At 38.8% G+C, this 23567-nt stretch overlaps 1 protein-coding gene across 22 annotated transcripts in view; it reads right to left on the bottom strand.

Moving 5' to 3' along the window:
* The window catches only part of ptprdb (protein tyrosine phosphatase receptor type Db), a 202082-nt gene that overhangs the window by 90715 nt on the left and 87800 nt on the right, over positions 1 to 23567 (bottom strand). The window contains exon 5 of one of the 22 annotated variants that reach the window (XM_008416472.3): positions 15181 to 15208. The exons of the other annotated variants lie outside the window; for them this stretch is intronic. The gene's annotated coding sequence lies outside the window, so the exon portion shown is untranslated. The remainder of the gene's footprint in view (positions 1 to 15180; positions 15209 to 23567) is intronic. 22 annotated transcript variants of the gene reach the window in all.

The following is a 23567-nucleotide window of genomic DNA, read 5'->3' as shown; positions in this document are numbered from 1 at the left end:
GAAATTATGAGACAATGTGTGTTTTATTTGTCTTCATTTGAGAGGGGAAGCGCTGTGGCAATACGAAAAGAGACTTGAAGCCATTAGCAGAATACTGAGGAAAAAAGTTCCAGAGGACGACTCTGTTTCTCACACACAATCAGAGATACACATATACAGCCATGCAAACCAAAATGCATTGATCGGTTCATGGGTACTTTAGTAGCAACTGCATAGAAAATGAATGAATCATTGCATATTTATGCTGATCAAATGAAGCCACTGAGGTGACAGACTGTCATGTAGAGGCTGCTATCTGTCAATGCATGTCCTCACTGACGACGTCGTCAATCATAACATCACATCGATAATGAGGGATTCAGAAGCGAGGGTTCGGGCAGAGAGCCAGTAAAGGAAACCGGATAAAAACAGCTCTACAGCACTTTACAAGCACAGGAAGTACTTTCCTCTTCATAAACGAACCTACCAGAAGGTCAAACAGGAGCTTCATTGCTTTGATGATTGCCTGGAGATGTGAAGCACTTGTGGAACTTAGCTTTAAAAGATGATGTTGGATATTACATTGATATTACACTGAAAAAGAACTCAAAAGGTAAAACATAATAAGCAGAGAGGGAGCAATTTATTCAGTGCCAGTGACTGTTTTTCAGACAGGAACAATCAATAAGGTTTAGAGTTGTTTTGAGTCAGAGATGGTGGAAATTACTGCACAAAGTCTGTATGAAGAGCCATCCCTTTTAGTACTAACATTTTAAATGTCTCTTTAAAAGTACACTGCACATTAAAGATATTCAACTTCACTGTAATGCTAAAACCTATGGCAAGTGTGGCATTGGTTTCTCTTCACAGGATTAGCTTCACAGCTTCATCGGTGCATTGGATTCATCAAAACATTTCTTGGTTCCAGTGAGCTTATCCTACATGTCATGCTCACTTAACAATCAAGGCAAGGAAAGGATGAAAACAAACTGCTGTTCTCTTCTGATTCAAAGGTACATTTCTGACTTTGATGCTGTCGCTGCGTGGACACACACTGCGCTATTTTATGCTACCACCTGATGATCAGTGCAACACTTCACACATAACCACTTAAAAACCTCATACCTGTTTGTTTTACTCAAAGTTTTACCTCATAGAGGGCTTTCTGACAATTGTTGCATTTTTACCTAAAAATGGGTTACTATTTAAGTTTATGTATCAAAATTCAAATACCCATACAATAAAAGACTGACATGTTGTTAGGATACTATTACTAAATGTTGCAATGATGATATTGAAATAATTGTACGACATTTATCTTTATTTTATTTACTTCTAATGATACCCCGCTTTTTGTCAACTTTAGTAGCCGAGACACTAAAATAGGGCATTTTTTTTTTATTTGTCCAACTGAAAATCCATCCAGTTGGCCAAATATATTACTGGTATGCACTAAATATGATGGTACTTAAAAAATAAACAGTGCTTTGCAATATGACACAAATACTGCGATGATGACAGTGAGTTAAAGTAGTGTGCAGCTCTAACAAATATCAGATATTTTTCTATTAACTTTACAGCTACATTCCTAAGTGCGAACAATTTCATGAAATTATACCTTTTTATAACTATGTGGTAACACCCTGATACTATGGCATTGATTATCATTCAAGATTTTCTCAATGATTATGTCATACCAGCCCCAGTCTACACGCAACAGTTTTAGGAGCAGGGCTGAGTCATTTTTATTCTCGAGGGTTAGAGGGTTTGCCATAATCCCATTCACTGTTGGCAGAATTTCTTCTTTTCGTTGTAAAATCTGAGTTTTTTCTAAAAGTCAAATCTTGGCATGACTAATGCCCTTCTGAAATTTAGCTAAGAACAGTCGTTTTCATGTCAAGCTTTTCATATAGTAAGTACTTTGCGCATAAAAGGAATGGAGTGTCGGTTTATTCAGGTGTTTTCCTGAAGAGGCTTTTCTTGTCTTCAACAAGAAAAGCTTTCACTTTCAAAGTGTTTTGCCCTGAACAATCATCTGTTCTCCTTTTCAACCTCCTTGACAATGGAGTTTAAAAGGAAATATGTTTCCCTCATAGAACAACACAAACAAGTGTTTGACAAAAACTGATAAAAAAACCCCAAGAGGAAACAAAACAGCGCTCATACAAGTATAAAAGAGCATAATGATCTAATCTGTCACTTCCTTAAAGTCTGATAGGCTAATGCATCAGCACAGGTGAAGTAATTTGTCATGGAGCAGCAGCAGGTTATGGCAGCGAGCTGATGGATTGAGGCTGTGTACGGAAACGATGGGTGAGTTGCCCTTGTCGAAGTTATGAAAAGGAGAAGAATGGGTGGGTGGGGGTGGAACAGGAAGGAGGAGAGGGGAGAGGGTGTGGATGCAACGAGACCTAAATGTGTTCTGAACAGACTCGTTTGTCACGGTTTGTCATCAGGAGAGAACCAGTCTGTAAACAGCCCATGTGTGTGTGCATACAGTGGCAGCTGTGCGCTTGACGGAGAGAGAGAGTCACATAGTGCGTTCGCTCCTTATTTGACGGTGTGCAATGAGTGTGCATGTGCACTAAATGATCACAAGGACTGCTCACTTCATTTTGAAACGAGATCAAAGAGACAATTTATGGTGGCTCGCAAAAGTTTTTGTACCCTTTGAGGTCTTTCCACATTTTGTCACATTGAAATCACAAATTTCAGTGTGTCTAATCTGGATTTTGTGTGACTATAACACACGAACCAGCACCTGATAGGGAAGCATAAGGCTTACACAGTGTGGTGTAATTTTTCTGGACCACATGCGAAATGCTGTGTGAGGTGAAAAACCAACATCACCTTGATTACACCAACCTCATGGTGAAGCAACGTGGCAGTTCCAAAGGTACAAGGAAGCTGGACATTTTTTGCACGGAAGATAACCCAAGATTTAATTCTGCAGATGTGCAACGCTGGTCAAGACATCACCTAAACACTTGTACTAAGAAGGTGGTCAAGAAAATATTGACTGGAGTGGACTGAATGCAAACGTGTGCCATTTGTAAAGAGCTTTAAAAATATCTTAAGTTTTCTTCTGTTTATGAATGCAATTTTATACAGTTCCATAAAATCCCAATACATAGTGTTGAAATCTAGTTTGTAACTGGAGAAAATAACAGAAAGCTCAATGGGTGCGAATACTTTTACAAGACCCTACTGTAAATCTGAGCACATGTACAAGAACTGACTCAGACAGATCATGTGTCTGGGAATTCAAATCATTTGACCCCAATCTGTGTTCCTGCATTATTTATAGTCCAATGCTGGCCAACCTTTGTTTTTATTTAAATGCTTGTCTGAGAAGAAGACGTGTGTGTGTGTGTGTGCGCGCGTGGGTGTGAGAGGAGATGGAAAACAACATGAATATAAATAATAAAGCAAAATCAACTCACCCTTTTGTCTCTCTCTCTCTTCTTTATACACACACACACACACACACACACACACACACACACACACACACACACACACACACACACACACATATATATATATATATATATATATATATATATATATATATATATATATATATATATATAAGATCATTACAGCTAACTTATGCACTCTGAATATTGCTTAGTGCTCTACACTTTAGGTTCTCCTAAAGGGGAGTTAGTTTGGAGAATACAGTTAGCACAAGCAGCCTGTAGAATGGGATTTAAGAGAGCTGTTCTCACATAGCACGTCCCTCCACACTCCAATAAATGCTCTTTTACAATCCCCTTCCCTTTATATCAGGCACATCTGACGCACACAAAATACAGCCCTCTTTCTCTGGGCCAAGCCGTCAGGGCAACAGTGTGTATCCTGAGAGACACGCTGTGCCAAATCAATGGCAGCCAGCAGCCATCCACAATGAGCCCCACCATTTCACTGGCTGCCACCCAGCGCAGCCGAGAGGCAGCTAAATCATCTGTGAGGCTGCGTGCAATGAGCAAAGCGTCACAACAGGAGGAAATATCACAGGGCTGCAGAACGCGCACGTGCGCTGGCCAATCAATTTGCTCGGGGAGGGCTTAATGTATGCTACTTGTGTAGGTTCTGGTTGTTGGGATAAATGCGGCTTTGCGAACATCATATAGATGAATCTTCTCATTCAATTGATCTGGTGAAATGCATATGTGAAGCTAACACACACAAACACATCTGTCTCTCTTGGCTTCACACACTAAGTCGGGGCTGACATTCCAGGCCGGTTTCTAATCAGTCAATTTGAACTTCAGCCAAGAAACGTCAGACAATATTCTAATCTAGCATTTCTTTCCTTTAAGTCTGAGCACATGTTGCAAATGTTTTAAGACACAGAAAACGCTCACGCAGACACCTCCGTGCACCTGGATGGGAGCAGAAACAGTCATAGACTCAGGAGGTGACACAGCCCTGCAGGAGGAAAGGGGATCAATCTGTGCCCTGACTGATTACTGAACCTGGCTCAAGTGTCCGTGGCACTTATGTGCAAAAAGGCATTTTAAAAAAGTGATTCGGTGCTACATGAGAAAGAAACTAACGTCATTATTTTTTTTAGAAAAAACATCAATTAATAAATAACTGGTATCACAGTCTCTGACAAACCATAACTTCTCCATGTCTGTGAGGTTATGTGCTTTCATACAACCCCTAGTGAGCTTTAAAAAGCAGTTAAAAATACATTACAACCTAATTTTTGTGTTCAGAGCTTTATACTTTTTTGTTTATCTCTAGGGATTTCCAGATAAGGCAGCTGACAGTGTTGAGAAAAGCTGACGTGAGCAGCTGAAATGCCAGTCTTTAAATTTTATGATGTTCATAGTCAAGTGCTAGATCTCTGAAGCAGGAAATAGATTTGTACTGATGCTTAAGTTTGCATGAACTTACCTAAAACCCCACTGAAATATATTAGGATGAATAATGAGACCAAAGGAAACATGCTAGCGTTAGCCTAGCACCTCAGCAAACCGCTCGATTGCTGTGACTATAATTAAGACTGTGGCTTTATTTTTAAATGAAATATTCTTTGCTTTCTAAAGATTTTACAAAACTGTTGCAATGTCGATGGTGAAGGTTTGTAGCACATAATTTAAATATACATAAAAAAATACGAGATTTATTTTTGCATGATTAGATTTTTATCTTCTAGAAAATAGATGAAGAAAAAAATTTAGAAAACCAAACATCTTTCCTTAATTCATTTTTTTTGCCATACTCTTCCAGACTTGGTAAATGTAAAAAGTAAATTCCATACTTTTCTGGACAGATGACGTTTGCCGTAAATTTACTTTATCAAAATTGACTGAACTAAAACATTTGAACTAAACTGTTTCCTGGAGGCCTTATGACAAAAACAAAACAAAAAAAAGATCACTCAAAGTGTTTTCTTTCTCATTTGACCTTATACTTATGTAATACATAAGAGAACACAGAACTGAACTTCTCTGGAAATAAATCAGATGTTACCAGGAGGCACTTAATTATACACCTTGTGCCATTTATTTAGTGTGCTTTACGATAAATAAATCCCTGGGGGTTTAACTGCATTTAACTGGAAACCTCTGGTGCAATGTTAATGAAAAAACAAGCAGGTGGGTCTTAAAGCTCCTGCATTACTTCAATACCAACCTATCCTGCATTTCAACAGCTTAAGAAAGTATCATTATATCCTCATTGTCTAAATTATATGCATTATATGCTCGTTGTAGCTCTAAATGCGTCTGTCAGCAGAGACTGCCTGAGGCAAACGAACTGGTCACTACAACAATTTGTGACATTTGTACCAATACAGAGCGGTACTAATTTAGAGTACCAATAGTTTTGTTAGTTACCCAAAGTAAATATGTAGCTGGCTTATTTTATTACTGCTTTAAAAGTTGGCTCTCCAGAATTCCAGCACAGTTAAGTGAGAAACTTGGTTTATTGTATAAATTCAAGTCAAAGACTTGGAGTGGGTGCCGAGGAATTCATTTTGAATCAGTTCGTTTCTATCTCCACAGCTCAGCCCATTCATCTTCAAGCCAAAGCATTCTTCTGGGTTTGTTATGTGGTAACCGATCTTCTTTCATCCAGAATGTTTATGATTCACATGAATAAAATATATGTAAGGCTCTGAGAACCGCCTTATTATCCTCAGTATTAAGATGCATATCTTGGCAAGCGGTTAGAGAAAATAGATAAATAAAATCCTTGAAGGAAAAATTTTCAATTGAAAAGCACTCAAGTAACAGCTTATTGATGTTCAGGCCGAGACAGAAGAGGAGCTCTATCTGTAACTTTAGAAGACAACCTTGTTATTTTCAATAAAGCTATTACAGGAGCCTCTTGTTGAGAGGGACCGGGGGAGGCCGGCAGTTTCTGAGGTGTCTCTTTGCTTTGGCCAGGAGATTCAGAGGATGCACGGGGAAAAATGATGCCAATCTCTACACCGGGGGGATGTATTAAATGACGGCTCTAATTTAATATTGAGACATTGAGAAACCTGCTAAGGCACTTCCTGTGTCTGAGGGCCGTTCAGGAATGGAGCTGGTGCTTGCTGAGTAGGTTGTTTGGGATACATTAGCGAGGAAGGGAAATGATTTCATGGCACGTATTTACAAGTTGAGCGATGGGCACGGTGTGATTATGCGAAGCTGGTCTGTTGGTGCCGTTTTATTTTTATCTAATGCACTGGCATGCCCTAATCATAAATGTTTCCAATTTACGACGTCTTACGGGAGACGAGTATATTTACATTGATACATAAAGCAGGCCGTTCACAAAAACAGACTTCAATTCATACTAACATACAGTGTTTTGCAAAAGTACTTTTACTTCTTAAACTGTATCATATTTTGACAAAGCATGACAAAGTTTCAAACAGAGTGGTGAGAGTTAAAACTGTGGAGATTTTTGAAGTCAGGTTATATAGCAACTTTCCGCACTTAGATGCAAAATACATAGCACAGTTCAATCCGTCATCCAAAAATGGAGTGTGGTGCAACTCTAAACCACGTCCTACCCAATCATGGCCATTTATTTTAGCTCTTAGGCAAGGCAAGGAGAGCATTTATTAAATAAATATATTTTTTGAAAAGTTTAGGGTTTACAAATACTTTTCCAAAGCACTTAACAGACATCAAATCCACAAGAATCAGCATGACACTAAAGGTCAGGTTTGTAATACTTGCTGCCTGTGGCATCCTGTCATTTTAGGACAGCGTTAAGATTGTAATTCCAAATGTTTGTTGCATGCAAAGCGATTATTTATCTACGTGCAGACACGCACACACACACACACACACTTAAAGATTTCAGCACACTTTCATCTTGTAGCATTAGACCATCTGAGGTCTTTACTAAGACTCGGACACGCAGTAAGCCGTCACAGAACGAAGACTAACAGAGTTGGCTGAGAAAAACAGCATCAACACACACATGCACACACACACACATCACGCATCATTTAATCCCAGGTGCCATGGGGAGTCTAAGGAAAATAGGGAGGCTGAACATAACGCCTGAACATGAATAACAAGAAATTGGATTTGTGTTGGACTTTCAGTCCCCCAGAGACGAAGAGATGGGGAAGTGAACGACATCAGGACAGAAGAGAAACAAAAGGACAAAGGAAAAGGCTAAAATTTGCATCCTTGTCCATGATTTATTTGACGGCGACAGAGTCTTTTTGATAGACGTTAATTAAACCTTGGAAAGACTTAATCTCGGACACACAGGGGATGATTTAAAACAATAATTTGTTGGAGGTGACTGATGAGTGATTATTTTAGGTGTCCACATGACACCCTCAGTGCTTATTTATATCCTTACTCATTCCCTGCTTTAGCTTTCTGTGCTCTCTAAAGTGTCTGCTAAGGGACTGGCTGACGGAAGATAATAACAGTTTTTACTGCATGCACATAATAAACATGCATGATTGTAACACCTGGTGGGGGTTTGTTTCCAAAAAAGAAAGAAGAAAATAAACAAAGGAAGAAACAGATGAAAAAAATGGTTGCACCATTTTGGTAAAACTAGGGGGAAAAAACTCCCCCACTGAGTTCTTGTGTGTAAAAGATTCGCAGTGGTCTTGGAGAGCGCTGCCACGAGGGAACTTGCTGTTTTACGACCAGTGGCAATTGGTTGTCTAAAAATGTAGTAAAAATATTCTCAGGAGATATTTTTTTGTTTGTTTTTTTTAATCCAACAAATCATGAAAAAAAAGCAGGTATGCTTGCATAATTGCCTGAAATGTTTAGGGTTTATGTTGCTCTTTGAGGTTGTTTCCAGTCTGCCTTTTGGAAGCAGTAGCAGACGGGAGGAAGCAGAGGGCAAACAGAATGATGTAAAAAATAAGGAGCCACAACCACAAACACCAGAGCAATTTTTTTCATAGGTTACATAAATTGTGAAGTGTGAGAGAAATAAGGCATGGCTTTTCAAAATGTTCAAGTGTGTGAGTCTCTGAGAAGCTTACTGTGCTTCAAAACAATCCAATCCAACTGCCTTCAGCAATCACACAATTAGAAGACATAATGTGTCTGTAACATCTGGATAATAGCAAATGAGATGAAAGACAAAAAAAGAACAGGCCACAGACCAATAGAAAAGCAAGAAATAAAAAAAAAATTGAAAACAAGCCCCTCATTCCAATAAAGTGTTTCTGCTGTAGTTTTGGAAATATTGTAATCTTTTAGGAGATTGGAACGTACAGAAACTTTGAAATACTGAACTACAACTTTCTGTTTCTCTTGGTTTTAAATATAACACAAAGTCATTTTTAAGACAAGAAAACGTACAATTCTGTGTTGATCTTCAAGTAATAGTTACAAAGCCAAAGTCACTTGCCAAGTTTTGCCTATATCTATATTCAAAAATAATAAAAGCCATGAAACTGTGACGAACAAAGCTTAGTTTGCCTCGATTCCGCAGGCGGTAAGGAAGTTGATAAGTCCAAATATCTCTTTTGGAATAAAACTTTTTTTTTTTTGCACATTTTTACCAGGGGTACCATCAATTGCAAACGTAGCAGTAGACTTTACGAAAAATACATGGAAAGTAGTTTAATATTCACGCACTTTAAGTGAAAACACCATTAATTAATCAACCAGTCAGCATTCCTACGAGTAGCTGCTCCAAAGTTCCAGACATTAACAGAAAACTCAAAACCATTCAACTGTCCACACTTGACAATTGCTGTCCCAGAAAATATGACAGTGATGACAGCAGGGTGTCGAAGACGTTACTAAAAGCAAAGGAAAACGGAAAGAACAAACAATTGGACGGCTGCCAGTTTCATCGAGTAAAGTTTAATATCCCGCAGTTTCTGAAACTGGAGCGAACCCTGGCTGACTGCTGTATCCGCGCATCTGTCCACTGAGGAACAAGGGAAACTCTTCGAGAGCGATTTCACAGATATCAACTGGGTTTTACCGCTGTTTCTCTGTGACAGTGATTAAAGGAGGGAATAATGAGATGTAATGCAAACACATGTCACTCAGCCACCACTTGTAAGGAGAACGAGGAGGAGACAATAAAGGAGAGTAAACAGAAACAGGCAAAAAAAACCAAAATGAATAAATGACAAAACAAACAGCGGTGGAATGGAGTCGACAGAAAGGGACATATGGCCACAAACAGAACTGAATTCTCTGGCAGAGAGAGAGAGGAAGAGAGAGAGAGAAGAAGAAGAAGAAGAAGAAGAAGTGATGTGGAAGTCCTGCAGCCTTGCTGTTAAGCTGCTGCTGCAGATTAAACTGTATGGTAGAGAGGAGGGATGGAAAAGCAGGAGAGACAGAGAAAGTCTGAAAGAGTAGGAGAAAGAGCTGTAAAGGGAAAATATGGGCTTTGTGGTCTGGCGCTAGTTTGCTATGTAAAGCCATCATGCATGCTGTGGGGATCGGAGACGAGGGAGCTGGAGTGCAGCGTCGATGAGAAAGTAATAATATGAGAGGAGCGCAAAGGAAAAGAAGACCGAGATAATAAAATGTTAAACTGAGAGGAGAAGAAAAAGGAGGGAAACACTTCGGCTGTGACTCTGGAAGATTGGCTCCGATTGTTTCTGGGAGTTTTGTGTGTATAAGTGTGGCTGGAAAATGAAATTGTTGTGGTTGCGCTTGGCTCCGTCATGAGGCAGGGGGTTGGCGGGTTGTTGGGGGTTCAAAAAGGGGAACCTCCGAACCACAAAACCCGTCTGTTCCTCTGACTCTCGTTCCTCTATTTCTATCAGCTCCTTACTGAACAAAGACCAAAAGGTCATGTAATAATACAGAAAATTAGGCATGCATGCTGACATATATTAACCATGGAAATGTTATCACCATTTACATTTTATTATTTTTTTTATTCATAAACTGAAGCAAAAGTATAGAATCAGCATGTGCCCTGAAAAGCATGGTTGGGCAATGTTCAGCTTGTGTCAAACTCAGTTTCATATGCATTTATTTAATGATGGTTAAGTTACATTTTTAGAGCAGCATTTGTGTTAGTGGAGCTCTGACAATAGGCAGTTTTAACATTAAACATATTCATAATAATCCATTTTATTTATTACACACTACGCGTTTAGAGTAAATCTCAAATTTCTACAAAAGCACAAAACCATTAGCAATTTAAATTAAGGCATGGTTCTAGCTAAAAAAATAATGTCTTAAGATAATGTTAAGAACTGTGTGTGTGTGTGGGTGTGCGTGTGTGTGTGTGTGTGTGTGTGTGTGTGTGTGTGTGTGTGTAGGTTGTTACATTCTCAGAGTGTCGGTTCCACAGTTTGGTGGGAGCAGCAATCATGGTGTGTAGTTCTGTCCTGGGGAGAGTAAGTCAGTTTGAGTGTGTGGTAAACAGGGAATGTGTTGAAGTCTTTAAGATAGGACGGAGGGTTTCCATGGATGCACTGGTGGTTGAATAGAAATGTTTTCTTCAATTCTTGTAGTGATGGGGATTCACTGGAGCGACTATATAAAGGGTGTTACACGTTCATGTTTCCATGCACTCAGTTCTGGATATATTGCAGAAAATTTTTGGTTGGGATCTCAATGAAGATAGCATTACAGTAATCAGGTGTGGGGAAAAAATAAAACAGTAACAGACTGTGGCACATTTTAAATGATTTCCATCTTTACATCCATCTTTGTCACTAAACACAACTGGATAACTCCAAATCAAATTCAAATTAAATGTTAATTTTGCCCATTCCTTTTAAACAATAGTCCTATTATTCTGCTCTTTACCGCTACCGGGTTATAGTTGCCACTTTTTTTAAAAATTTCCGTATCATTACTGTGTGTTTTTTATCACTTGAAATCTTTTCAAACCAAAATTTGTCTTTCTTGCAACTGAGGAAAATGTGGCAGCTGGCACCAATAGTTGAGGTCGATCTGTGTTACTCCATGTTTCACATGGTAAAAAAAAAAAAAGAATCTTTGTGAACTCCAGTGGTTTCTTTAAACGTCCCCAAAAAAGGAGTTCAGATAATGTGACAAATATTTTTTGTGATTTTAAAAGCGGTACTTTTAAAAAAATCTTGGCATTCCTTGATACTAGTAACTGACTCATGCCTAATGGAAATGGTTTGTGTCTGGAATAATAGGCAGAACTCTGCTAAATATCCCTAAGAAAACAATATTTTCCTCTCCCACGCTGCTTCTGAATAGCGTCTCCTCGATAAAGCCCTTGTTTAAGGAATATACAACTAAAAGATTTTGTTCAGGCAAAAAAAAAGAAGCTCCAATAAAATCCCAATGGGAAAGTAGAGGGAAAAAAAATGACAGAAACAGGGATAACAAACCTGGCAGAGCGGAGAACAGTTAAAGTGGGGGAAGGCTTGAGTTAAATTTTTAATATCTTACCATATGCTCATCTCCACAGGTAAAGACTTCTTTGCTATAAATTACAGGCTGTTTGTGGAGATGATTGTGTGATAGGTAGACAGATGAAAAAAGACAAAAAAAAAACAGCTTCTGGGGAATGAGGAAACGCAGTGACAGGCAAAAAAAAAATAGCCGTAATATGAGCTGATAGATTAAGCGAAGAACAAGCAAATGAGACAAAAAGATGAAAGAAACAAATCTCATCGATTAGGCTGAGATGCTGGAGAAGCGAAGGGAAAGTGAGATCAGGGAGCAATCTAGATATCAGAGGGAGAAAGAGACAGGGAGGCTGAGTCTTGGGGCGACCCAACAAGCCAGTGATGAGGACGGTCAAGACGGATTGGAAGCTGTCCCCTCCAACTGTTAGGTGAATCAATAGCATTGCTGCTTCTCGGCTTTTCTTCCTCTCCCTTCACTCCTCCAGAGCATTTGTCCCATCATCTGTGCTAACGTCGACACAGCTGGGTGCTGGCTAACTGCGGCTGAGGCAGGAGCCTCTTTCTCTGACTGTAACAGCCGTTTTTCACCACGAGGCTCTCTCTCAAAAAATGCTTTTTGAGAGTAGTTACATACAGCTTGACTGGTGTGAAGAAGTCCTGCTATTTAGTCTCCAGCTTACATGCACACTCAGGCAACAAAAAAGGTTTTCAAAAAGGGATCAAAAAACTTTTTTTTTTGTTTTATCTCAGTAGAGTTGTTGTTATTGGCCCTGCTGGCCTGTTCCAGTCTTCCTGGTTTCGACTGAGCTGGTCTGTGGGAACCAAACGCTCTGCCACTATAATTACCAGCACGACACCAAACAACCCTGACCTTAGCGCCACCTCTCTCCGATTCATCGCCTGACCCAGCCCTCAGAGCGATGACTTGGCCCGTTTGAGGCACACATGAATCGCAGTCCCGGCTCTGTGTGTGTTTGCGCTGACAAACATGCGGCGCGCAGAAATGCTCTCACTTACAGCTGGCACTGCAGACAGTGGCATCCATCACATCTTGTGAAACTTAATCTCTCAGAGGGGTGGAACAGCTGCAGTGGCACGCAAGTACATGCACACAGAAACACGCTGCACAGGGACGCACTGAAATATTGGTCAGGGTAGGAGTTGGCCATTCTCAAACATGGCATGTGGGGAGGCACATCTAACCTGAGTGCAGCAAGCTGAGGTCAGACATAACAGCTTAAGACTCACCTACCTAATGTGACCAGGAGTTTATACAGAGAGCAGTAAAGTAGTTATCTTTACTGCCCTGACTCCATATATCAGATATACAGAGTACATGTGTAGCACATATGTACTCATTATAGTTGAATCATTTAGAAGGTAACTTTATTTTAAATTCAGATTAAATGCCTCAACAAGTCCATTGCACTTTAGATAACAAAAATGTTTCTTATTTCAAAGTGAAGCAGGACGTATCTCACTGTAGTGTTGTCTTTACAATGTTTGTGTTTTAGTACAATGTAAAACATATAAAGATCCAGCAGGTAATGTTAAATTTTTGATTGAGTGAAAAAGGAAGACTTTCTACTTTTACTTTTCTGTTGAAAAACTAGAAATGTCATTGTGCCGACACTGAGTTGACAGTGAAACATAAACAGGTTTTGGAGCCATTATTAATTTGGCTAATGACTAAAACTCAGTCTTTAAAAGGACAGTATACATGTGTCTGTCAGAGTTGAGGGTTGCTTTTTACCCTTTTTATAATAAAAATTTTTATGATGGGGTTTATTTTCACCTCTGGCTACACACCACAGGTTGAAATTTTTGCAACTTAAATGCAGTGCGAGTCCCCGTGTCTGCCCCCAGATCAAAATCTAAAACACTTAAAACACATCAGACCTGAACAGAGATTATTTTAAACACAGATTAAGATTCATGAAGCATTTATCACATCTGTAATAGCATTGCATTTGGTCTCTCTTAATATTAGACAAGCACAAAAAAGTGAAATGTTTGAACTTTTCAAACCTGGGCTACATTATTCTACAATGCTTACAGATTCATTTAAAACAAAGAGGTGATTTTTAGCTCTTAAAAAATCTGTAGCTGCATCAATTAAATTCTCCAGAAACCAAAATTGATCAGTTTTCCATTGATTGGATCTAAATAATTAAAACTTTCAGCCACCCTTTAGTGACCATGCTACTATTTTGTCATTAATTAGGAACCTTCATTTTTAAAACTTCACAAAGCCCTCCCGAGCAAGTTCGTTTTTTTTCTGGAGCAGACACCCTCCACATGTGGAGCTGGTACGTGAGCCATGTCTCATTATCACGTTTTCTCCATGCACATGTCTCAATCTTACAGGCTCACAACCTAACTGCTATAAGAAGACTTGCGTGATTGATCTGTACGCGAGTCGAGGTCTGTAGCGGGCGCTATATAGACAGCAATTGAGCAAGACTGCTGACTGCTGTCAAATCCACAGTTATCAGCACGTTACAGCACATTACGGTCACTGAGTTACAGAGGTGGCAAAAAGAGACGCGGGATCTGCAGCAGAACAGGAAGCTATCATTGCATCCTGCAGAAAGAGAGATGATCATAGAGTCCTGTGGAGATCCTGTTACGGCTATAATCAAAAACCCGTGAAAAAAACAAACAAAAAAAACAGACACATGTTTAAATAAATTAGAATCCTCCACAATTCAATTCACAGTGCCCACCAAAAAGCAGACCCAACTGGCTCCCCAGTGTCTGAATGCACCACTAAAGGGTTTTAGGTGATGTGCCAGGAGCATGGGTCCAGTCGTGAGAGATTGCCTCTGAGCAGGTTTTGAGTGGGGAGCAGCAACCCCAGTGGAATACAAGCTGTTTGGAGCCTCCTTAATCTCTCATCAGCATTAAAAATCTCATTTAAGGAGTTGGCTTGGAGCTATGGGAAGTGCTGTAATAATCTCGCATTGCATTAAATAGAAATGTAGAGAAACTACCCGGCTAACACTTTTATATAGAAGGACACTTTTATAGATATTAGTAAACATTCTATTCTGATCTAAAGCTTTAAATAAAATAAAAAAATAACAGGAAAAAATGGTGCCAGATTGTGATAAATACAATGGATCAGGCTTAAACTGACATCTGTATGAACTCACGACTACCACACCAAGGTGCAAAACTGATTTCTCATTAAATCCCACAGTGGCCACTTGAAACATTCATAAAACAACTAATCAGCGACAGGACACATATTAAGTGTCACTCACTCACAAGCATGCACACCGACTCCGTAACCGCAGATCACTTCTTAGCATGGGAATGCATTACAAGAAGAAGTTAAGGGCTGCTGTGCTTGCAAGACAATAACAGAGGTGCAGACAAAATCTCAAGACACTCACCATATCAACACCATGCAGGGAACCGTCGCTGGAAACAAAGAGAATAAAATAAAGCTCTCAGTGTGGACAGATTCACGCTCTCTCCGTCCACCGTCTGCCTGCACAACATCCACCGTGGCAGCAGCCAAAATAATCCACCGTGCGTCTGTTTCAACCTCTCTCCCTCCCTGCTTCCCTCTCTCTCTTTCTCTCTCTCTCGCTCTCTCTCTTTCGCTCTCTCGCTCCAGTAATTTCCAGCCCGGTATGTGTGTAAATGTGTGTGTGTGTGTGTGTCTGCGTGAGCGTGCCTATGACTTGGTAAGGTAACTGCTGAGTCCTCCGGTGTGGTGGATCAAGGGAAGCTGGTGCTGATTTAAAGATGCAGAAGACAAACGAAATGCCTGCGAAGTGATTCGCGGGGAGGGGGGGGGCAGAAGGGTGGCAGTCCGATCTGCATAAGAAGCAGTCAAAAAAGATATCTTCAACTTTATGTGCAATCATCACTTGAGAGGTCAAATATGCACGAGAATATGGGGTCAGATATTACTGAATTTCATTTGTCATAATTCTGTCAAAAATAAAAGCAATCACAAACAACTGTGCAACTCGAATCTGACCTAACCCGTATCACTCCAATGCAAACTTCTTTTTTTTTTTATTATTCTTTTTTTGTCTAGATTATTTTGCGAAATTAAACTCAGTTTGAAATTAAATCTCTGCTGAATTTTGGCAACAGGCTATCCGAGATAATGCCGGGAGGGTTTGAAGATTATAAGAAGCGGCAATCACAGACACAATTTATCTCCGGAGACGAGTGGAGCTGATCTTATCTCCAGTAAGCAGCAGCTCCTTGATAAGCTGGGAATATTGCCTGAATGCTTCTTGTTATTAAGGCCAATGCTGTTCAGATTGAGATTTAAGGGACATTATAAAGAGTTTGTTGGGGAGGGGATTTCAGGGCTCCACAAGAAAGAAATAGTCATGCTTTGGATGTGAAAATTGTATCTTGCTGTTCAAAACCTTTTTAAGGATAATTTTGTGTTCATAACAATCTAACACCCTGTGTAATGAGCCATGCTGCATATTTCAGAATGAATAGAATACTAAAGTGAGACGAGCTCAAAAATTAATTACGCTGTACCAGAGTTTTCCAACCTGACATTTTTAGATGAAAATTGTGTCTTCAAATGCTGGAAATACCCTTGCACCAGTGATAATGTCAGCAGTAATGACACGGTTAGTTCAAGGAAGTACGCGTTTAGTATGGCTAACATTGCTGTGAGGCAAAACAAGCATCATGCTGTCTTTGTCTTTTCTTTGGCACAGTTTGCAACTTCCATAAAGCCATTAGAGTTTAATGGAAACAGTCTGGACACAGAGACAGAAGAAAAAACAGAAGGTTGTAAAACAAAAGACAGGCTAAGTATAAAGACTAAAATAGAGTATTCAGGTCCTGTTCCAAAAGCCTCAAGTGTGGGAAACTTCTTTCTGCCAGCTGACTGGCAGTACACATCCACATGTTTCAGTGAAGGAGTAGTGTATTGCTTGATGCCTTATATAGGAAGAGGAAACGCTAGTAAATTTTTGCAGTTTTTAAACCACAACAAAGCAAGTGGGTACGATTTTGGTTGATCAAATATTTCTTAAAAGTTATGCACTTCTTTTGAATAGTCTGCCAGCACATAAACGCGTTTGGTGCTGGGATAAATTGAACATCCTGGCGCTTTGTTGTAAAATGTAACAGTCTGACAAAGTCGCACCAAATAACATTTGTGTGTCTTTTACTCAAATATCACGAGAAAGGAGCTTTAACAAACCAAGGGGCCAGTCCGAACTGATCAGCATATAAGCACATGGGTTTAATTTAAATACAAACTAGTCAGAGGATGCTAAATAAATTAAAACAGTGAATTATCTTCTGTTTAAGCAATAAAGTATACAGAAAGTTTTCGGTAGCTCTCTGTTGCACCAGCAGCTACAGAGCATTGTTCAGCAAATTCAAATGCATGCCGGTCATGTAGGCAGGGAGAAAATTAAGAAAGGACATCGGCTTTAAGAAACGTATGGGCCAGAGGTAAGAAACTAAAGAGTTTAAAAGACAACTTGATGAAGAAACAGTGGTACAGAGTACAATATGAGAAGTACAAAGGAAACTTTATAAAGGAACTCAATCAGCAAATCAGACCAGGTGCTCTCCTTTTGTGTTTTTGTAACAAAGAAAAAAAAAACTGAATTACTCCAAAGACAATAGCACCAGCAGCAATACACCTCCAGCAAACAGTATATCTGTCATCAGAGAGCAACAGTGTTCCGAAGGCCTTTGTGTTCCTGTTCCTTGGTCATTATTCTGATCTAATTTCCTCTCCACTGAAGGTGAAGGTTAGGATCTTCTTTCAGACCAAGGCATAGGGACCCTTTCCAGCAACCTGTGCTCTTTTATTAGTCCTCTCACTTATCTTCTACTGTGGACGTACCCACCTTTGCACGTCTAGAAACGGAAACTCTTCACAATTCTTCTTTGTCAAAACAGTTCAAACTCAATCAGATCGGCAGAAGTGCCTGATCATCAGTTGTGAAACTTTGCTACAGATTCTCATATGTGGGCTTTGACAGGGCCAATTTAAGTAATATATTTTGATAAAATATGCTACGGTACCGCTAGGTGTATGTTTAGAGTCTGTGCCTCACTGGAGGGTGAAACTACATACTGGTCTCAAATTTTCACAGTTATTTTTTCAGGATTACTTATTTAGGTCCCTTTATCTCCCAAACAATTTTGACTAGCGTTCCCAAAGCTGCTGGAACCACAGCGGGGAGAAAGTGTGCTCTGCATAGAGTTAGTTCTGTATAACTCTGCAGTTCTTCCAGAGTTAGGGCTCTTGGTTGCATCGCCTGATTCTATTTTCCTGATGGGCTGAATACAGAAACCATACATTCTTGATTTGACGTTTGTGAGAGTAGCTCTTTCCATATTCACAGTTATGTATGGACTACTTTGTGTTCATTGAAGTTTGAGGTCATAATGGGGCAAAATGTGAAAAAGCTCAAGGGTTATAAATATTGTAGTTTCAATGTTTCTTGCATGCTTGTCCTGGTTTTTGTGTGTAAAAATCCATCATGTTCCCCATGCATGGCCCTTCTGGTTCAAAAGCTGCCTGCGGATGAAGAGCACATACCATCAACCCATTCAGTTATCTGTTTTCAATGATTTTTTAAGTCATGCATGAACTTTCCTTTATAAACACTTTTTATCCAGTCACTAACCCAACACAATATCCCCAAAGCTTGCACTGAAACACAGATGGAAGTGGATCTCTACTATATGAAGAGGATATTGAAAAAGGACTAAAACTGGGTCAAATAACATACTCTGGGATGTTTGTTGTCTTACAGTTTTAGATATTTCATTCAGCATGCATTTTAAAAGAAACATTTCAATTCATTTTTGCATGCAATATTCTGATGTTAACATAGCATGAGGTAATCTTTAATTTTAGTCTTAAGTCTAATTTATAACCAGAGCAGAAGGTTATAAAGTCCTGCTAATAGCTGCAAGGCAAGAATCTCAGCAGGTCGCCGCCGCACATACATAAAAGGGAATGCTGGATTAAAATGGGGGAAACTTTTAAAACACGTTTCATGGGATGGCTGTGGCCTAGTCGTTAAAAAACAGTTTGTAGAACTGAACAGATAAGTGACAATTAGCTAACATTTCACAGATGCATTGATGTTTTAAGAGACTTGACACCTTTAAAAAATTCGTTAGTAAGTGATAAATTAATACAGAAATTGCTTTGGAATCGAACTAAACTGTATCCAAGCACTGAAGCGTTTCTAACCATTTTCATAACAAAATTTGTTGATAAAAATAATCCTAAAAACACAGTACAGACAGATAACTAGTTGATGGCATAAAAATACAGATATTTGTGCATACATGGAAATACAGATGGATATATGATATTTTGTGAGTTTGACCTACGCAGGTCACCGATGAACAGAAACCATTGACGTAGTTTTGATCTGTAGGGTTTTAGTCAGAGATTTGATTGTTTCTGCTTGATTTGTTTTATAGCTTTGGTGCTTCAGATAATCTGCTTTTGTCCATGTTTCCTAGATCGTTCATGAGTTTGATTCCTCTGTTGTCCTTTATTTGACCTTCACTTAACTTTTATGTCTAAATAAGTTGATAATTAGCTATTTGTATCCAGCAAAGTAGTCACCCATCCATACCGACATTTCTTAGTAATTTCCATTCTTTGTCAGATCATCTTAAGGTATTTTCGGACTGAGGGAGCGGGTTCACTTATATCTGCTTAACTCGATTCAGACTCTTTGTTTTTACACAGGGGAAACTGATGCCATTCGTAATTTTTATAGCTGCTTTTATAAAGTTTGTCCAGCTGTTGTGTCAGAGTAAAGCTGTAAAAAATTAAAATTACAGATGTTCTTACAATATTGCATGCAAAGGACTGCTTTTATGCAGCAATCCAATTAAAATGCCTCGTATTCACATTATCTACTAATATATTGTTAGTGTATGGATTATTATTGCCCTTAATGGCCACACCAAATGTATATTTTCAGTGGCTGAGGTGCGACTGCGTGGACACATTGTGATAATTGCAAAGAAAAGAGTGAGTAAAATATGGGTACATTTTAAACTATATTGTCATTGGAATATTTAATGATTATATAGTTTATCGGGTAAAAATAAAACCCTGTTTCTTAAGTCTTAAAAGTATTTTCTTTATGTGTTATCTGCCATTACAACATGTTTTGCTGAGGTCTGTAATTCACTTTAAGTTAACATCCTATTCTCTCAAAATAATATTCCTGGATGTGTAACCACATCAGTTTGCTTCAGCTGGAAGTTTTCTTCCACAGTTTTGGATCCAAATGAAGAGAGTTTTACTTTAGCAGCAGCCAGACTGCTTATCAGCATTTTAACGTTCTTTACATTCCACATACTGTATGTCTGACAATAACTTCAGGTGACATTTAGGTGCAAAAACTTGCTGTGAGCTAACTCATCGCAAGCAGACTTATAGAGTTTGGATGGAATAAGAACAGAAAAAATCTGAAAAAAACAAACAAGCAAAACATTTTAACAGTTGCATCACTGCTGTGGACCTAAACCTTAATACCTAATTATGTGGAGGAATGAGAGATTTCTGAAACAACTGTATAGATCATTAATATAAATAATTGTTATAGAAATAGCTGTTTGGAGAATAACACAGAGGGTTGTGTACATCGGAGTAACAAAAATGTTCATAACCCGAGCAGAAATTAAGCCTATAATCCTGTAAGAATGTTAGCATTTATATACAGTTTTCATCACAAACTTTTATTTGCAACTGTGATCAGATGGAGGCAGACAAGGCTCACAAAAGAAAGCTTTTAAAATCCACCATGGGGTGCTGTTTTTTTTTTTTTTTAGCTCAGAGTCTCAAAAAACCCTGTTCTGCACTCAGATAACATTTCTGCTGACTGCATCCTCCTCAAATCCACATCTTTACTTCAAATACAGAAATCTGATCTTAACACCTTTCTGTCACTGGATTTGTCTTTAGTGGAAATGATTTTATGGATTAAAGTGTTTGGAGTTCTAAACATTCATTTGCTTTATGCTTTTTTTTTTTCCTTCACACTTTTTCCTTTTTTTTTTTTTTTTACATATTCACGTATTTAAATGTTACTTTCTACTGTCAGTTAAAAGTATAAACACAAGTGAAAAGTATAAATGTTAATATATGACCTTTAATGTACCATAAGGTACATACTGACATGGGAGTTTGGGCTTTTTAGCATTCCTTCTCCCAGCTCATCCTTTACAACTTCACATAGCCTTTAAAATGCTGTAATCAGCAAACATGCAGCTCTTAGTGTAGCCTACACTGCTTTTTTAGTAAATGTCAGAAGGAGAGGTAATCAGCATGTTAGTTGGCTGTTGAGCAATCTCAATGCGACTAATGTTCAGTATTGGAAAGGCAAGAACAGAGAACTAAAAATGGTTCTCTTGGAGATATATGCTTCACATAATATAATCTGTGACTAAATGCATTGCTGATGATGATTTATTTATTCATTTCAATTCTTCTTGTTGAAGTATCCGTGTACATTTAATAAAATTCGGCTTCTTTAGTTTTATTAGTTTTATGTCTCCTGCAAAATAGCATTAAAGTCTTTTGGTGATTTCAAGAGAAGAAATGTTATTTTGCCATTTAACCCTCCAATTCTCTTAGCACGACACTCAGGAGAAACACCGCAAATGTCATGGTCGAACAACGGGGAAGTTGTCCCATCAGACCGTCAGTTTCCAAACCCACACACATAAAAAAGCCACGTGGGGTCAGTCTGACCCTGCCAGACCGCACACAAAGTAAAATGCTCATGGGGTCCAAATAAAGCTGTTTCTTAAGACTGAGGGAGGGTTATAGAACAAGAATCAAGGAAAATCAACTCAAATCATCACTAAAGCCTCACAAAAATAACTTTAACTAGTTATGTAAACTATTAAATATTTACTCAGCGAATTATGAAATGTCATGTAATTACTGGAACGCCTGGAGACAACCACATAAATTTAAAATGGAGTTTGATTTCTACTCCCTTCTATTATGCCAGTAACAATAATAATATCAAGAAGTAAACACTGAAATTATACTGCAAGTATTTTATTTAAAAATGTATCAAGAGTTCTGCAATTAAGTGTATGGAAACTTACAAAGTGGGAAAAAGTAGAAAATAATCAGATGCAATGGCTAAAAAAAAAAAACAATATAAAAATACAAGGCAGACTTTCCCAGAGAGCGGGTTCGTGTTTCATTGCTGTGAAGGTTAAACTCCTGACTTGTGAGCGAGCTACAGAGGAGTGGCCCATTAAAGCCGTGACATTTCAATAATTGCCTTTAATCTCAGCATCACAGATAATCAAAGTGCCACCCACTAATAACAACACACACACACACACGCACACACGCATGCACACACACAGACACAATGCGTTAATCACTGAACCTTAATGGTTTATACCATGTCCATGAACGTAACCAGCACATTTTTATCAGCCCGTACAGTTCGGTGCACAAATGATGCGATAATATTTTAGGCACAAACTAAAAATGTTTTCATATGTTTTCATGAATATTTGAAGTCACTTTAAAAGCAGGAAAACATTAAATCTCATTGGTGCTTGTGTGGAAGTTGGCTTCGGCTCTTCTGTGAATTCAGGCTGTTTTTCTTCTGCTTTGTCATGCAATCCCACACTGACTTAATGTTGAGACCAAATCTCTGTGCCAGGCAGACTGTCTATTGCTGTACTTTTCTTTCTTTCTGCTGATGATAACTTTTTTATGGCTGCATGTTTGAGTCATCAACGCACGCTGCAGAACAAGCCACAGATCATATGCCTCCCTAATGGTACGGCCAGGCGAAGGAGAATCATCAAGCATTGATAAGAGAAAAACTATTTTTCCTTTAAGCTATAGACAAAAATTTGCATACAGTAGTTCGGGATTTTTAAAGGGAGATTAACATAAACGGTCATAAACATTTAATCTTTACCTGCAGTACTGTCTCGGTGTCTGCATTTAATAAAAATCCAGATTAGTTGGTATTGGAGGCTAAAGCTAATGTCTGATCCAACACAGGCCAAGACAAAGTGGACGTCTCTGTCTTAAAGCAGGTCCTCTCCGTAAAACACGTCACAAAATCTTTGTCAAGTTTTTCTGTTGTTGAAGGCCAAAACAGCAGGCAGGAGGCAAGCAGAACAACACACTGACAGATCCCTTTGAACACTGAGAACTGATATAATTCTGATAACTTTTTTCATTTAAAACTGCATTTTACTCGTGTAAATCGGTTCACTTTTGACTGCAGCATACACACAGACGTGTTTCATGCTCAAACTGCATCATTATCTCTTTCTTCCTTTAGGCGCTGTCCTGGCACTTGTCAGTTCTCCAGTCATTAGTTTTACACAGTTGGCTGCTAACCATTAGCGACTTGGCTGCTTGTTAGCGGGATGGCAACTTCCCTGGTTGCACCTGGACAATTACAAGCATAATTTCATAGATGGAGACTCTAATGCAGCTAACAAGGACTGCAAGGACAGTCAGAGGAATGTTACGGGAAAGGCTGCTGACTAAAAGGCTAAACAAGGATAACATTTGCTGCTCCTACTTACTTTTCTCTCTCTCCTCCTCTTCTGACTGATTAATTCTGGTAGATGTTTCTGATTTAGCTCTAACAATATCAACCTTCCTCTTATTGACTGTTGGAAAAGATAATTAAGAGCTTTTACCTTTTGGAATTGACCAATTTACCTGAGAAGCTCTAAAACATCCTCTTGTATTGTGGTTAATCTTCACAAACAATATTCAGCTCAAAGTACCAGTGCCTTG

This window comes from Poecilia reticulata, chromosome 1 (assembly GCF_904066995.2).
Source record: "Poecilia reticulata chromosome 1, P_reticulata-male-v2, whole genome shotgun sequence".
In the NCBI taxonomy this organism is placed as follows: domain Eukaryota; kingdom Metazoa; phylum Chordata; class Actinopteri; order Cyprinodontiformes; family Poeciliidae; genus Poecilia; species Poecilia reticulata.
The sequence above is the reverse complement of the archived record's forward strand: the minus strand, read 5'-3'. Positions and strand labels throughout refer to the sequence as shown.